The sequence below is a fragment of the Pan paniscus genome, chromosome 14 (genome assembly GCF_029289425.2).
Source record: "Pan paniscus chromosome 14, NHGRI_mPanPan1-v2.0_pri, whole genome shotgun sequence".
Lineage (NCBI taxonomy): Eukaryota > Metazoa > Chordata > Mammalia > Primates > Hominidae > Pan > Pan paniscus.
The window spans coordinates 112,902,893-112,917,814 of record NC_073263.2 but is presented as its reverse complement, the minus strand read 5'-3'; the positions used below and the strand labels follow the sequence as shown (position 1 = coordinate 112,917,814).

The 14,922-nt window shown below is 49.6% G+C and overlaps 1 protein-coding gene across 4 annotated transcripts in view; it reads right to left on the bottom strand.

Annotated features, from left to right (window-relative positions):
* The window catches only part of SOX1 (SRY-box transcription factor 1), a 726,279-nt gene extending 711,560 nt beyond the window's left edge, over positions 1 to 14,719 (bottom strand). For 2 of the 4 annotated variants that reach the window (XR_004666025.3, XR_004666030.3), the window contains exon 1: positions 14,396 to 14,719. The gene's annotated coding sequence lies outside the window, so the exon portion shown is untranslated. Of the gene's footprint in view, positions 1 to 13,077; positions 13,957 to 14,337 lie in introns of those variants that run through there. The other 2 variants (XR_008620717.2, XR_008620718.2) reach the window with 2 other exon arrangements.
* Between the last annotated feature and the right edge of the window lie 203 nt (positions 14,720 to 14,922).

The following is a 14,922-nucleotide window of genomic DNA, read 5'->3' as shown; positions in this document are numbered from 1 at the left end:
TGAGAGACGGGAGAGGGTCACTTTAGAGAAGGAGGCACTTCTGGGTGGGTCAGTGGTCGTCTTGGGGCAGAAAGTGCCAGGGAGGGGCCGGTTCCCAGAGAGCAGGACCCAACCAGGGCTGCAGAACTTGCAGGAGGGGCCTGGCAGAAAATGCCTGCCCACCTGGGCACTGCGGACACCATGCCTCAGGGTCCTTGGAATCAGATGAAGGAGCTGCAGGGATCAGGAGAAGCAAGGACACAAAGGATGGGAAGCACCCCCGGCAAACAGCCCTGCCTCGCTCCCCTCTGTGCCAGACCGGCAGCTCCCATGTCCAGCCTGAGCCCCCGGCACCTCCTCATATGAGCCACACTTTCCTGGGAGAGCTGGGACAAGCCAGCTGAGTCCACAGCTCACCCCAATCACAGACCATTCACCAGGGACCAGTTGTAGAAATCCACACTGTCCAAAACAGCAGCCACCAGCCAACCATGGCAAATTAGATTTAAATACATCAAAATTAAGTAAAATTTAAAATATAGTTCATCAGACACATAAGCCACATGGTAAGTGCTCAGTGGCCACACATGGCCAGCGGCTGTAGTAGTGGACAGCCCACAGAAGAACATTTCCACCACCACAGAAACCTCCGTCAGACGGCACTTCCATAAAATTACAGAAACAAGACGTGACACGATGCTCAGCTGGAGGGACAGGGCAACCGCTGGAAAGAGAAGGTGACTCTTGTGGTGTCAGGAGGGACAGCAGCTGTGTAAATGCTTCTTCATCTTCCAACTCTTCTCCCCTCAGGATTTAATTACTTTTGTTTGTTTGTTTTTTTGAGACATAGTCTCGCTCTGTCGCCCAGGCTGGAGTGCAGTGGCGCGATCTCGGCTCACTGCAAGCTCCGCCTCCCGGGTTCATGCCATTCTTCTGCCTCAGCCTCCCGAGTAGCTAGGACTACAGGCACCCACCACGAGGCCCTGCTAATTTTTGTATTTTTAGTAGAGATGGGGTTTCACTGTGTTAGCCAGGATGATCTCAATCTCATGACTTCGTGATCCGCCTGCCTCGACCTCCCAAAGTGCTGGGATTATAGGCGTGAGCCACAGCGCCTGGCCTTAATTAGATTTTTATGTGTACATTTTTTTCTGGAGGGTCAGAAAAATAATAGGGCATCAGGGAATCTTTTGAGGGGCTGTCTTTGGCCAGACATTCCCACCTACAGTGGCTTCTCATTACTCACAGCAGGTATATTTGAGGAAGTTAACACAAATGATGAATTAGTGAATCCTGAACCACCGCTACTCAGGAGACACGGGGCTAGGTTCCCGCGAGCCTCCGGTCACATTTTTGTCAATGGACCAAGGCGTAGCCTCGTTTTGTGTGTTGTCCTGTTGAAAGGCACCTGATTTAAGAGGCACTGACTCTGGGCCGGCAGCATCGTCACTCACACCTGAGTGAAGCTCAGCTCACGCGTGTGTTCTCGCGAGAGGGCCTCCCCTCCCCTTGTGCTTAGGACATCAGATAGCACGTCAGCACTGTGCGTGGCCTGTTTTAAACACAAGACGTGCGACCATGAAAGGATACTTGTTCACAGCCTAAGCCCTGAAGCAAGAAGGCAGTGTGGCCTTGTTCAATCTCAGCTGGGAACATGTGTAGGAAAAACACACACACGTCTGGCGACTCGATTTTTTTCTCCCCTCTGTGCACGTCGTCAAAAGCTCTGCAAGTACTGACTTTGGAATTATAAATAAATTTTAGTGAGCAGGCAAATTTGCAAGTGCAGATTCCACCAGTGGTAAGGATCGACCATTTACCATCCACCCCTCCTAAAACGCAGCGCCTGGAAGGAGCCAACTCTAAGCCCTGGGCTCCTGGAATCCGCACTCATGCTATTTCCACCAACCACACCTGCTCCAGAGAGGGCTCTTGCGTTTCAAAGCACTTTTCTTGGATCCTCCAAGCAAACTATGAAATATGCAAAGCAGATGTTGTTATTCAAATTTTTTAAATGAAAAAACCAAAATCCATATCTTTCCCCAGATACAAAGTGGCAGAGCTGAGGAAATAACTCAGATGTTATCTTCACTCTACCCAGATTCTTCCTTTCAAAATGCACCAGGGCCACGATGATTCATCCGTGCATTCAACAAGACTTCCGAGCCCCTGTGCCCAGCAGCGAGAGTCTCACCTGAGAGAGACCTTGTCCGTCCCCTCGCTCCATGTCATAACTCTCTGAGTCATGGGGAAATCAGCGAGTGAGCAGGAAATTACAATTCACGGTGAAGAGTTCTGCATGAAAAGGCTCTAGGAGGACACAGGGACCTCAGATCTGACTGCCAAAATCATCATTGGAAAACATCAGACAGAGCGGGAGGGCCCTCCTGAACTCAACCATGTTGTACGGAATGTCTGGAAACGCCTGACACCCGTCAGCCATTGGGAGGGACAGGCGTGGGAGGGGAAGCCCTGTGGTGGTGTGATCCTGCGGTCATCGCAGCAATGGGATGAGACGCGGAGACCCGCTCACCCTGAGACAGTGCAGAAGCTAAAATCTCTACCAGGTTTTAGGATCCCTTCATTCTCACAACCACAAGGTCCTGGTGTATGTATGCATTCCTTGTGAAAGGAGTAAGATGAAAAGTGAAAAGTGAGGCAAAGACACCTGCCCTCCCCCCCGCCCTCCGGGGTCTGGCGACAGGGACATTGGCTCTCTTCACAGCCAGCCTGGAGGCCTTTGGGTCATTTCCATCCCTGTGGCCAGTCTGCAACATGATTTTTAATACTGCATTTATTTAACCACATTTTAATGTTGTAGGAAAAAATTCTGTTTGGGGACATTTTGCTCAGATTACTTTGTTTCTGTCGCTCAAGAATTTCATGGTCACTCCATCCATGGAAAATCCAGAATTTTCCTCAATGCCTCAATTGTACATTTCTTCTCAATGCCTCAATTGTACATTTCTCTTGCTGACATGAACCCAAAAAAGTATGCATCACATTACTGAAGAGGGATATGCATCTCTCGAAAAGCCTCGTGATGACAGAGCCTTGGGTACATCAGGCTCAAAGGTCTGGCAGCTCAGCCATGGTACGAAATGGTTATTTCTAGAGTGAACACCCAGTTATGGCTATAGCCCCTCTCTCTCTCTCTGACATCCACCTCCTCTATTGGAAATCTCTGGTCTCGTGTGTCCCGAATCTTTACCGCATTTCCCCTTAGACAGCCCCAAGCAAGAATGCAAACAGGGAAGCATTTATCAAGCGCCTCCTGAGGCGGGCACTGTGCCAACCTAACACGGGCAGATGGCAACGTCGTCCCTCCCAAATGCCTCACTGCTGCCCGAGTGCCAGCTTCTGCATTTGAAGGGAATTCCTGCCACCCTCTCAAGCCTGTTGCTCACGGTGGCATTTTCAGAACTTGTCACTAGTGGCAACTTCTGATCATTTCATTCAATGAAGGGTCATTGTTGCAAAGATTCACGCAACCACCGAGTCAGGCTCAGAGGGTCCATGATGACTTCATCCTGCCCTTTCCCTTTTGCAGGGATGTCACTCTGGGTGAGTGAACGCACACCTCCCGGCCTTGGTTTCTTTGTCTGTATGATAAAGAAATCAAGTTGGCTTCCTAGGGCCTGCGTGAAGGTTACACGAAGTAGGAATGTACAACAGAGGACACCAGCTGCTATCTGAGGCTGTTCGGGAGAGTGGGGCCTGTGGATACAAGGCACTTTGGTGCTACTGAGCATTGGAGGGTTCCCCTGCCGGGTCCATGTGCTCCAGGTCTGGGACAAAGCAAGAGAGACCCCCAGGGTCACAGGACAGACATCCACAGGGCCAAGAGCCCACGAGCAGAGTCTCAAGTGGGGATGGGCCAGGACACTGAATCTAGGTCTGAGGAGCAGAGGCCCATGCTGGCCCCAAGTGCCAGGCCATCATGCAGGGCACGTTCCTGGTGCACGGGAGAGATGCAGCGTATCTTACTTGGGTTGGCTTAGCTAAAGCAAGCTCTTGGAAGACCTTCACTGCCTGCAGGGCACACATCACACCCGGCCTGTGCTCTGTGCTGATTCCCACATAGCTGGCTCTATCACCAGCTCACTCCTACGCCCCCAGTCCTGGAAGCTGCCGATATTTGAAATATCAGGAAAGTATGTTTGCCTAGAAGATATATGACAAAACTTAATCCATCTCTTGAAAACAGGCCTTTGATGCATACAAGAGAGAGGAACCCAAATGCACAGCCCTCCAAGGCAGGTCCCACCCGTGGAACCACACCCACCTCACCCCTGCTCCTGCCAGGCAGCCCTGACCCCTCCATGCACTTACTCCAGGGTAAGCCCCTCCCACGCATGGCACCCCGGAAGGGCCTGAGAAGCCACGCACCGCTTTCCCAAGCCTGCACCTCAACCCCCTTCCTGCTGGAGCAGCCCTGGCCTGAGCACGAGGACGACAGGTCCCCGGTCCCCCGTCACATCCCCTGCCCCCTTCGCCCCAGCTTCTCACAGCCCTTTCCCGGACAGGTTCCTGTTGTAGTTCATCCCTGAGCTGCACACCCATTAAAGAAGGCCAAGGCCAAGCAGAATGTCCCAAAATAAAAGAGGAAATGGCCAGAACTGGGTCCCAACCACCCGATCGGATTCTTCCCTTCCTTCTACCGATGTAGCTTCAGCCCCCAGGCCAGGGGCCAGCTGTCCTTTCAAAGTCTTTGATGGAAAGTTCCCACTATCAAAAAAAAAAAAAAAGGCACACACCAGGGCCAAGGGAACACCCAGTACAAGTGCAGAGAATCGAGGGGGTGTTTTCATCAGCACTCCCAGGGGAGGGAGCCACCAGCCACCCCAGCACCCCATGTGGCCACTGCTGCCCCCCACCCAGCGCCCCTCTCGGCCTGAGCCCTCCCTACACAGCTGATCTCCTGAGAAGAGAGAGCTAGGCAGGGCTCCCTCAGTCCCTTCAGACATTGCAGAGTTCCAGCTTTCAAAGCTGAGTTGTGACTATAAATTGGACATTTTATACACATCCCGGTGAATCTCATGAGTGGACCATGGGTTCAAGGAAGCATTCGGGCCACAGTTGGTGGTGGCGGTGGTGTTCTCTAGCCTTCAGCACGGTGGCCACACAAGGGGAGCAGCCATGCTCAGGGGAGGGAGGCCCAGGCCCGGGAAGAAGGCAGCCTGCCTTCTTTCTAGGGGACTTCAGGGCATGGGGACTGAGCACCTGAGAAGTTCACAGCCCCTTTGACCACAGTACAAGTAAAGCATGGGACGTGGCATCGCTCACTCACCCCAGCCATGCTGGCTCCACACTCTGTGACACGAATACACGAATGCACGGTACACGGAGGACAGAGGGGCGAGCAGCTCTGCTCACATTCCCCTGAGGACTCGAAATTTAAATGGAGCTGACTGTGAGTAGGCAAAGCCTGTGTCCAGCCTCTCGACTCAGGGCGGCACAGGGTCCCGCAGTACAGGGTCCCATGGCGGAGGTTGCCCAGAGGCACAGACAGGTTCCAGACACAGCCGGGCCCACAGGCTGCCCAGGCTGGTCCTGCTCCAGCTCCTTTCCTGTGCCCCTCCCCTCCTTTTATGTCCACAACTTCCCCATACACAAAGGTGGTTCTTCCTACAAAGACCCAGCGACGTGCTCGCTCCTTCAGAGCCCTAAAGGCTGGGGACGCTGGCGCCTGTGTGCTGCTCTGGAGGAATGAGGTGCTCAGGGTGGGGCTGCCCCTCTTAGCACAAAGGTTCAGGGACACTTTTCCTCCGGCTCAGGAGGCATCCTGCTCATACAGGTAAAGCTCCAAATCATTCCAGAGATCACCAACAGTTGTCTGGGTGGTGTGTATTATTTTTCTGCTTGTCTAGTCTTAAATTGACTAGAATGAACTTTTATTACTTTTATAAAGAAAAATAAAGTTCGGAAATTAAGTGATGACCTGGTGAATTTTATATGGGTAGCAAGTTTTAACGGTAATTTCAAAACATGTAAAAACCATAAGGTCCCATCTCACTTTAAAAAAATAAAAAGCCTACCTCAGTGAGACTGCACTGCCCTTCCTCTTGTCCCTCAGGTGGTAATTCTATCATTTTTTCATACCACATGGCTAATTCTATTTGAACACATTTGGCCACATCAGCGAATACCCTACACAGAGAGAAGACCGTCAACGTTGTGTTTGAGAAGATCCTAGGGGTCTTTTAGGACCACCGCAGCTCCAGGGGCTGCCGGTGACCAGGGCCCGGTCCTCAGGCTGCAGGATCTCTGTGGCCCAATTCAAGTTTGCAGACACCTTCCCTGGGCCTCTCTTGGCATCTCTTCTGCTCCCACCACAGCAGCAGAAACGAGTGAGCGGGGCCCTTCTCTCTCTTGTTGGACTGACATTAGAGACAAGTTCTAGGACGCCCGAAGTCTGTTCTGTTGGAATTCGTCTTTGCAATCACCTGTTTTGAAGGGATGGCTGTTACTAAACCCCTGCTGGGCCGTCGGGGCTTGTCCTTCCCCAGGCTGGGATGCTGTCATCTGTCACCAGCCCCACCCCAGGTTGATTTGGGCCAATGGCAGAAGCTTGTACAAAATTAGAGTATTTCAGAAAAGAGAGCTCGGTCACATGTTTATCAAGCCAGGCTGTGGGCTAGCAGTGTCTACATGCCCTACTAAGCCCACGGTTTCAGGAGGGCCACCTCGGACACCCAGGCCTCCCCATCGTGGTTGGCTCCCCTGCCCTGCCCACCTCTCTACAGATGCTTCTGTTCCCTTAGCCTCTCACTCCTCCCTTCTGAATATGCCATGGTTTTCCTGTCGGGACCCGGTCTAATAAATGCACATAGAGTCTAGAACAGTGATTCCCAAACTGTGTAAAAGAATGAACATGCATGGATTGGGAGTGTCTGCAAATTCTCCTGCATGCAGGGGCTTAACAAGGTTTCAAGTCCACCACCCAGGAGCATGTCTTCTCCACAGCTCGGGGTCAATGTAAGGACTCTTCTGAATGGGTTCCTTCCTGTTCGGGGAACTTTTAAAGTTTTTTAAATATTTAATTATAAAAATTTACAGAAGAGTCCCACATAGACAATCTGGATGGCAGGACATGTTCAAACAGGAGACTCAGCCTTCTCCATCCCCTCCCATTGCCCTCTTCAGGGTTCAAGACGCCTGAGTCTCCCCCATGAAGATGAGCCCCCAGGATCCGGCCAGCTCCCGGAGCCACCACGTACAGTCTTGCCCTGAATCAACAAGGGACACCATGTTCTTGTCTTGGGTACTGGTCATAAAGCACTCATTTGCTTTATTCTGCAGAAGCCGTTGTTTAGAGCATCTTCGGGGCTCCTCAGGAACAGAGCCCCAGAGCTCCTTTGAGGGAAGTTCCCAGGCTCACAAGCAGGCAGCGGCATCTGCCCAGACCAGACAAGCTTGGTGAAGCTTGAGTGCTGCATTTCTGGTGGGAGATGGAAAGAACGCAGATCCTGGGACCCCCGTCCTGGGAGGGTTTGGCACTGGGGTGAGTGAAGTCAGCAGCACTGAAGGGCACTCACCTGAAAACAAGACGAGGCCCAGGCACGGGCTTCCCCGGAACCCTGGAGCGTGTGTGGAAGCTGGGATGAGAGGGCTTTCACAAACCAATGGGAAGCATAGTGATTCTGAGAAAACTTTTGGTTTTGCATTTATTGCTAGAGCCTGAATATAGTTGATCTCTTTTCAAGGGGAAAATGAAGATCTCAACTAAACTGCCTTCTTTTTGTAAAGTGTGTTTGTGCCCAGGATAAAAGAGAATATTTTGTCCCTTTCAAAATCCAGCACTTTGTGTCTTTCTGAGCATCAGGTGTTCAGTGCGATGATTGTGCGGCTGATCGCCTCGAGATTCTGTTTGTTTCACACCTGTTTTAAAGCGTTGACCATTATAAATCTAAATGTTACCTCCACGGTTCCCTTCTACCTACATCTCTCAGGGAAATGGATCCTGGGGGATAGATTTTCCCACAATAATCAATTCAGATATTCTTTCCCTCTCAGAAATTCTCAAATTAAAGAATCCTTTTATTGTTGAAGAGTCACGCAGATTGATTACCATCTTCCACCAAATCCAAGCTATGAAAATGGAAAGAAACATCCTGATTTAAAGATATTGACATGGAGAAAAGCACATGCTAGAATTCATGAGATACAGCGTGACAAGAGCTAACACTTACTGAGAGCTTATCCCGAGCTGTCATTCCAAGCCTGAGCTGTACCAGCCCCATGAGCTAGACCTGACCATCTCCCCAGCTTCACCTGAGAAGGTGAAGGCTTGGAGAGACGCGGGAACTTGCTCAAGGTGGTCTAGCCAGGTGCCTGTCCAGACAGCTGGACTCCGGAGTCTCACGCTCCCCATTTTTCTCCAGTCATTTTCTCCCACCACCAACTGACCAGGTGTCCGCTCTCTCTGGGCAGCATTATGCTTACATTTCAGCATCCAGTTCAGGCTCCACAATGTCCAATTATTTGTGAACTTAAACACATGCCATTTATAATACTAATAACCTTTCATAAGAGAAGTCCTTGCCATGAGATGAGAAAATAAACCATCATATTAAGACCACATTGCCCAACAGAGATGCAGTCCACACATTCTATAACCTCAGCCATTTTCTGGAGAAGTGCCCAATCCGGGAAGCCAGATGACTCTGACCTTAGACCAGGGCAAAGAGACACCTGTACTGAACGCCACACCTCAGAGCTTCCCTCTCTCACCCTCCCCGGGACACGGCATCCCTCAGGGACCCTGACCCAGGAGAAACACCCGCTCAGATTGGGCCTCCCCATGACATACCATGGGTGCCAGGACCTCGGAATTCCCCAGACACCCACAAGGCCCCTTCCTGAGCCTGCAGGGAACTTCTCCCAGACATGTCTTCCCAAAGAAGACGTAAGAGGCTCTCTGGGGGGCGTGTGGATGGAGCTGAGATGCACGGGGCAGGAAGGGGGCAGCTCACCATGGCACTGAAGCTGGTTGGCCTGAATCCACCCAGCTCCTGTGCAGATGCCCTGGAAGGTGAGGATTCTGCATTTAAATTAGACTTTTAGGTTCATGAACGTGAAGGCACATTTGTGCAGGTAGGAGAGACCCTGCTTGTGCAACCTGATTTATAACTGAAATGCTTAGACATGAAACATAAGAGCTACTCTTGCACTCGTGCTCTGGACGACACAAACATCAGGGAGGAGAAGCCAACTCTTCCTGTTTTGGAGTTTAGGGGTTTGCTTGCTGGAAGCCTGCTTTTGTGGAGTTCAGTGGCTTGCTGGCTGGAAGCCTGCTTTCGTGGATGACGGTACCACAAAAGACAGAATGTGAGGATTTAGATAGGCCCGGGGGTCAGCGCTTTGATTTTGGCTGAAGGAAATAAGGCCTAGAGTCAGGATTGGAAACAACGGGTGGTTTCATATAATTAACAAAATCCAAAAGAAGGGAAACTCCTATGTTTATATGCAAAGGTAAGAAGCCACTTCTAAAGAATTAAAATGACCAGGGTAAGACACAGTCACCCTGCCAGACACCGCACACTGCACTAGACTTTTGCTGAATGCTCGGTGTTGCTGAGTGTGGCGCTGTGCGGATTTTCTTGGTTAATTCCTTTCCCTTTAAGTGTATGATTTCACAATCTTTGCCGCAAACCTAAAAATGATGGCAAAAATGTCTATAGCAGAACTCAATTACAGCCATTTCAGTAAAACCAGTTAGATAGGTGATTTGTGTTATAAAATGTATCGCTATTATATACTTTCTTTAAAATTAAAGATAGCTGCAGTATAAGGTGATATTGATACAATAAAAATTAACTCTCATTAATTAACCATTGTCTCCAGAAATAAGTACAATCGTAAGTCCTTAAACATCAATTCTGCACAGTCATGGTATAGGAAATAAATGTGTTCTTCATGTTGAAAATACATACCAGATATTTCTAGAATGATTAACAAATTCTCTACTGAACACTTTCTCCAAAGGGCCAGGAACTTTGATATAACAATTGTTGCCTAAAACACTTTAACTTTTCAAAAAGAAAAGAAATGATATTTTAAGAATGTATTTAATACTTTGCAGAAAGGACTGGAGCCGTTTTTTTTTTTTTTGGTTTTTTTTTTTTCGTTTTTGAGATAACACATCCTTGGTATATGGCATCCTTAATGATATACATAAGGCAAAACTAAAACTGATGTAAAATATATAATTGGATATTTTCAGGTTTTTCTGTCAGTAACCTGTATTTTTCAGAAATCGCCGGAGGAAGCTTCAGCCGTAGGTTTCTGAATCATGTGCTCAGGAGAGCACAGGGAGAATGAGATTGGCAAACCTTCTGTGTCGGCAGTATACAAGAAGCACTCATCTGTAAATAAGCTCCTAATTCTCAATAGCACAAGGAAAAAAAGGAAATCTTCCAAGTAGTGACAGGCTTTGTACCAGATCTTTGAACTTTGGAGGTGCAATTTGCATAGAGCAGTAAAAAAGCACTTAACCCACGCCCCCAAAGTTTCAGAAAGGAGAAGGTCGAGTAGATCAGGATTAAAACAGAAAAAAGAAATGGACGTGCTGTGGTACAATTTTTGACAGATAATTATCACCATAATGTCCTTTGAAATTGTTGACATTAGCTGCAACATGAAAATGCACCTGCTGATTTGGTCCCAGATTTCCCTATCTAATATTTTTCTAATGACCAAAACTCATCACTTTTAATCTACATTCTTATTCCCTTACAAATAAAATATATGTATTCAAACACCTCTATTCCATATGTGTAGACTTTCTTGTCTTGTAGATAATCTAGTCCAGCCAAGGTAAATACAAATTATTTGATGATTAAGGATTAAAAGGCTTAAATGAAGTTAATGGGAAAATAGAGGATCAGTAACAATAATGAAAAGACTTTGACTTTATTTACATTCACCTTAACGTAAGTTCATTGTATTTGCCTTTAATTTAAAAGATCAGCTTCCCCGTATTAGGAAATGTTAGCCAGAGGAGAAAAGTCACAGGGAACAAATCGGTGCTGCACTGTGGATCTTATTCCCCATTTCTCTCTGTCTCCCTCCTCCACCTTGATAGCTAGTCCTACAGTTTAAGAAAGAAATCATCAGAGCCAGGTGAGTCCGTGGCCCTCATACCCATCAGGAACAGCCACTGACCCAGCTGAGTCTTTTTCCAGACCAGAACAGCACTGGCGCTGTCCCAGTGTGTCTGAGGAGACGTGAGCAGCCAGCCACGGTCAGAGGGGGCAGGTGGTCACACTCCCATGGGTCACCTCCTCATGAGGTCTCCTTATAGAACCAAAGAAACTGCCACCACCCACCATGGTCATGACAGCAGGTGGCCCCAGGGCACAAGATGGGAGCCTGGAGGTGGGTGGTAGATGTTTGACCCTTGTGGGTCTTCAGACTGGATGCGGAGGACCTGCCGTCCGGGTACAGCAAGCCTCGGCCAGACACCAGGCAAGGGCAGATGAGTGGGCTGGGGGGCACTCACCTGGAAAAGTTCCAGATCACCAGTGATCCCCCCCACCCCCAAGTCCCTGCCTCATCTACCCCTATCCTGTCCCTGGGCCCCCTTGTTCCCACACATATGCCCCACATTGGTGCCCTGGGAGATCAAGCCTTTCAAAAAGAAAGGAGCAGCTCTTTCCCCAACAAGAGGGACTTGTGGCTGGCACATGGGCTGCTAGGGCCCTGAGTCAGGGGGAAGAAGTCTCTCCTCAGGGTCAGCCCTAGGCTTTAGCCGGAGTAAGGGCAGAGTGGGCTCGGGGCACGAGCAGGGGATGGGAGGGGACCTTGGCATCCAGTGGAGCTGGGAAGAGGGCCTGGGTGAAGAGCTGCACGCAAAACGACATCCCGGCCCTCTGTCTGCTGAGGTCCCCTGCCCCCGATGTGTCGGCACTGGGTCCTGGCTCCCCTCTGAAGGCCTGCTCTGGCCATATGCCCACCACACACCCAGATGCCACCTGGCTCAGCTCTGGGGCTGTGCAGTGCCCAGTGGTGTGTGTGAGCCACCATCTGTAACCAGCCCTCCCCATGGAACTGTTCCTCTGCCGAGAGTAGGGCTACCCCGAGCAGTGCAGGGAAAACATGTGCTTGGCCGTGGAAAACAGGGGACAGTCAGCATAAGTGGCTTTTATCTCTTCAAATAACCGGAGAGAAAATCAGACTCAAGACCAGAGTCCAACAGGCCAAAGCCATCCTTTCCGACACCTGCCCACTGAGTGGGCTTCCCCTTTCGGGGCCAGATGCCCAGACCCACCCGACAGAACCCCTCCTTCCCTCCCCTCTCCTCTCTGCACACTTCTGCAGCAAGGTTTGCACAGCTCAGAATCAGCAGCCTGCACACCCTCAGGCAAAAAAAAAGCCACGTTATCACCCATTAAAACATGTACTGTTAAGGGAAGAAGTTTGCATCAACACTACCAAAGAGTTAAAATGAAGGAAATTATCATTTTCAGGCTGAACTGTGCTGTGACATATGATCCACGATTTGCATCCAGACGAAATCTATTTATCATTTCTTCCACAGTAAAAATGCTCCAGGAGCGTTCCTCCACAGTTTCCTTTACCTTGAGTTGAAGGGTAATTCTTTGACAATTAGCAATCTTTTCTTTCACATTGATTCAGCGATTCAACTTCAGCATAAGAATAAAGCCCCCATGAGCTGCAGCTCTGTCAGCAGGAGAAAGTCAGAAGGAACCTGTCACTTGCAGGGGGTTTTTGACAAAGTGTACAATGGGAGCCAAAAGAATCCTGGGTTTTTTCCCCTCAAATAAATGTGAAATAGATTTAAAAATCAGAATGTATTAAGGTGCTCATGATATTGAAAAGCACAGAACACTTACTGAGGCAGAGTAAAATATATACAATTAGAATCCTCATTTTGAAAGACTTCAATGAAGTAATATTTGCTAGAGCTGAAACGCATGGAGGCATTTCAGGAAGGCATAAAAACATGCACTTGCATCAACTAATTGGATAATGACATATGTTACCACAACTGTCAGCTTCTACTGCGCCTTTAAAAAGTTCCTTTTGTTAAGCATGTAATTTCATTCTTAAAACACCAAAACAACACACAAATACCTGATAGCCGGCATTAACCCTGGCACACATCCCTGACATAGCTGTGTGCACGCAAGCACTCCTGCGCTTCTGTCCGTTTCCATTTTGCTCTCATTTCCATGAGGGCAGGCTCACCATGCACTGATTCAGCTTCTCCGGACACTGTCAAAGTTTAGTCGTTTAAAATTGCACATCGTGGTACTCATTTCAATTTCTCCATTCTTGAGTTCTGGACCAAGTGCAGAGTTTGTAGAGCCCTTAGGCTAAGCCAGGAAGATACCCATTATCCGTTAGGAGCCTCACAGGAAAGGTAACCCGGAGAGAAGCCACCAGGGACGCGGAAAGCACCGCTGTCCCCCCTGACAATCGCAGTCCAGCCAGACTGACGCTTCCCTTCCTGCTGCTGTCATTGCCCACCTCATTCTGGACACTTCTCTGCTTTCAAAGGTGTGTTTTATTTTCTTTCTTTCTATTTTTGTCCACTGAACTGTGTCTAGAGCCAAGCAAATGGAACTTAAAACAGCAACCAAAAATCATTCCCAAAAGAGCAAGTAGAGTATTCCATGAGGAGCCTCATCTCATGTTTACAATCTCAGTAGACATGCTAAGCTGAATCATTCCTACAGCACTGTGTTGCGTGGTAACAACAAATGACCTCATGGAAAAGTCCCCTTTTATCTGACTGGCCAGGACCCCGGCCCAGGGCTGTGGATCTGGGAAGACGGAGGCTATTTCCACATGCCGACATAAAGATGGGGATGGCACACGTTTTTGCAATCACCAGAACACAACTTTTCACCAACTTGAGATAGAGAACAAAAGTCTCCGTTGCCCAAGGAGCAGCGTCCAGTGAGCTGTCTGCAGACAGCAGTTCCAGCCCCCACCTGGATGCCAGCAGCCTGCTGCCACTGCACAGCCAACTTCCAAGCTAAGTTCAGCAAACACAGATTTCACCAGAAGAAGCCATCGTTCCACCTCCAGGCCACACTATGCCCGGCACCGGCAGGTACCACTAGGTCTCCAAGGACCCCAGACATGGCCATGAGGGCCAGGACAGCTCCTGCGACCAGCAGACATGACCACAAGGCTCCCTCGAAAGGTCCCGCGCGGCCGAGAGGCACAGCGGCCGTCAGATGCACCTGTGAGCCAGGTCGAAGCCGCCGCAGTCCAGACGCCGCTTCCCTCCACGCGCCGTGTCCTGCTCTCTCCCTCTCCACCCTGCCCCCCACCCCCACAGACTTAGCAGAAAATCCACAGCAAGTTGTCCCCCCAACACTGTACCTGGTCCCAGCTGAGCCCGCGACGCCGCCCCGCTCCCCCGGGGGCCCGGCCTGCTCACCTCCCGAGCGCCGCGTCCCGTCGCCGGCTGGTGCCAGGCTGTGGAGCTGGCGGGTCCCGGAGAGACGAGCCTGCTCCTGTGAGCACCGTGCAGCCGCGGCAGCCTTCGCAGTGATGAGCACAGCTTGAGCCCGTCCACAATTAACCGAATATTGTATAGCGGCAACAAATCAACAACGAAACCGGCGCGCAAATAAAGCCGGCTGCCGTTTCCGAGGGATGCAGAAGGGCAGAGCCACCGAGTGCTTCATTTCTTCTTCAAGATCATTCCAGCCAGCTCCTTCTGCTTTTTTTACTGTACCATAATGCACTAGGTCTGGCTTTTACCCTATTGAAAGAACATGAATATATTATTATCCACACAAAAGAGCAGGTTATTGTTTATGAATTACCAGCCTTCCCAGCAACAAAGGCTATTTTCATAAGAAAACTCAATTTCATTTTAGCTCCAATTTGATTACCAGCTGAAGAAAAGAAGCTCTGCTCCTAACCCTCAAAGGATTTTTATTCATACCATTGAATGGGCTT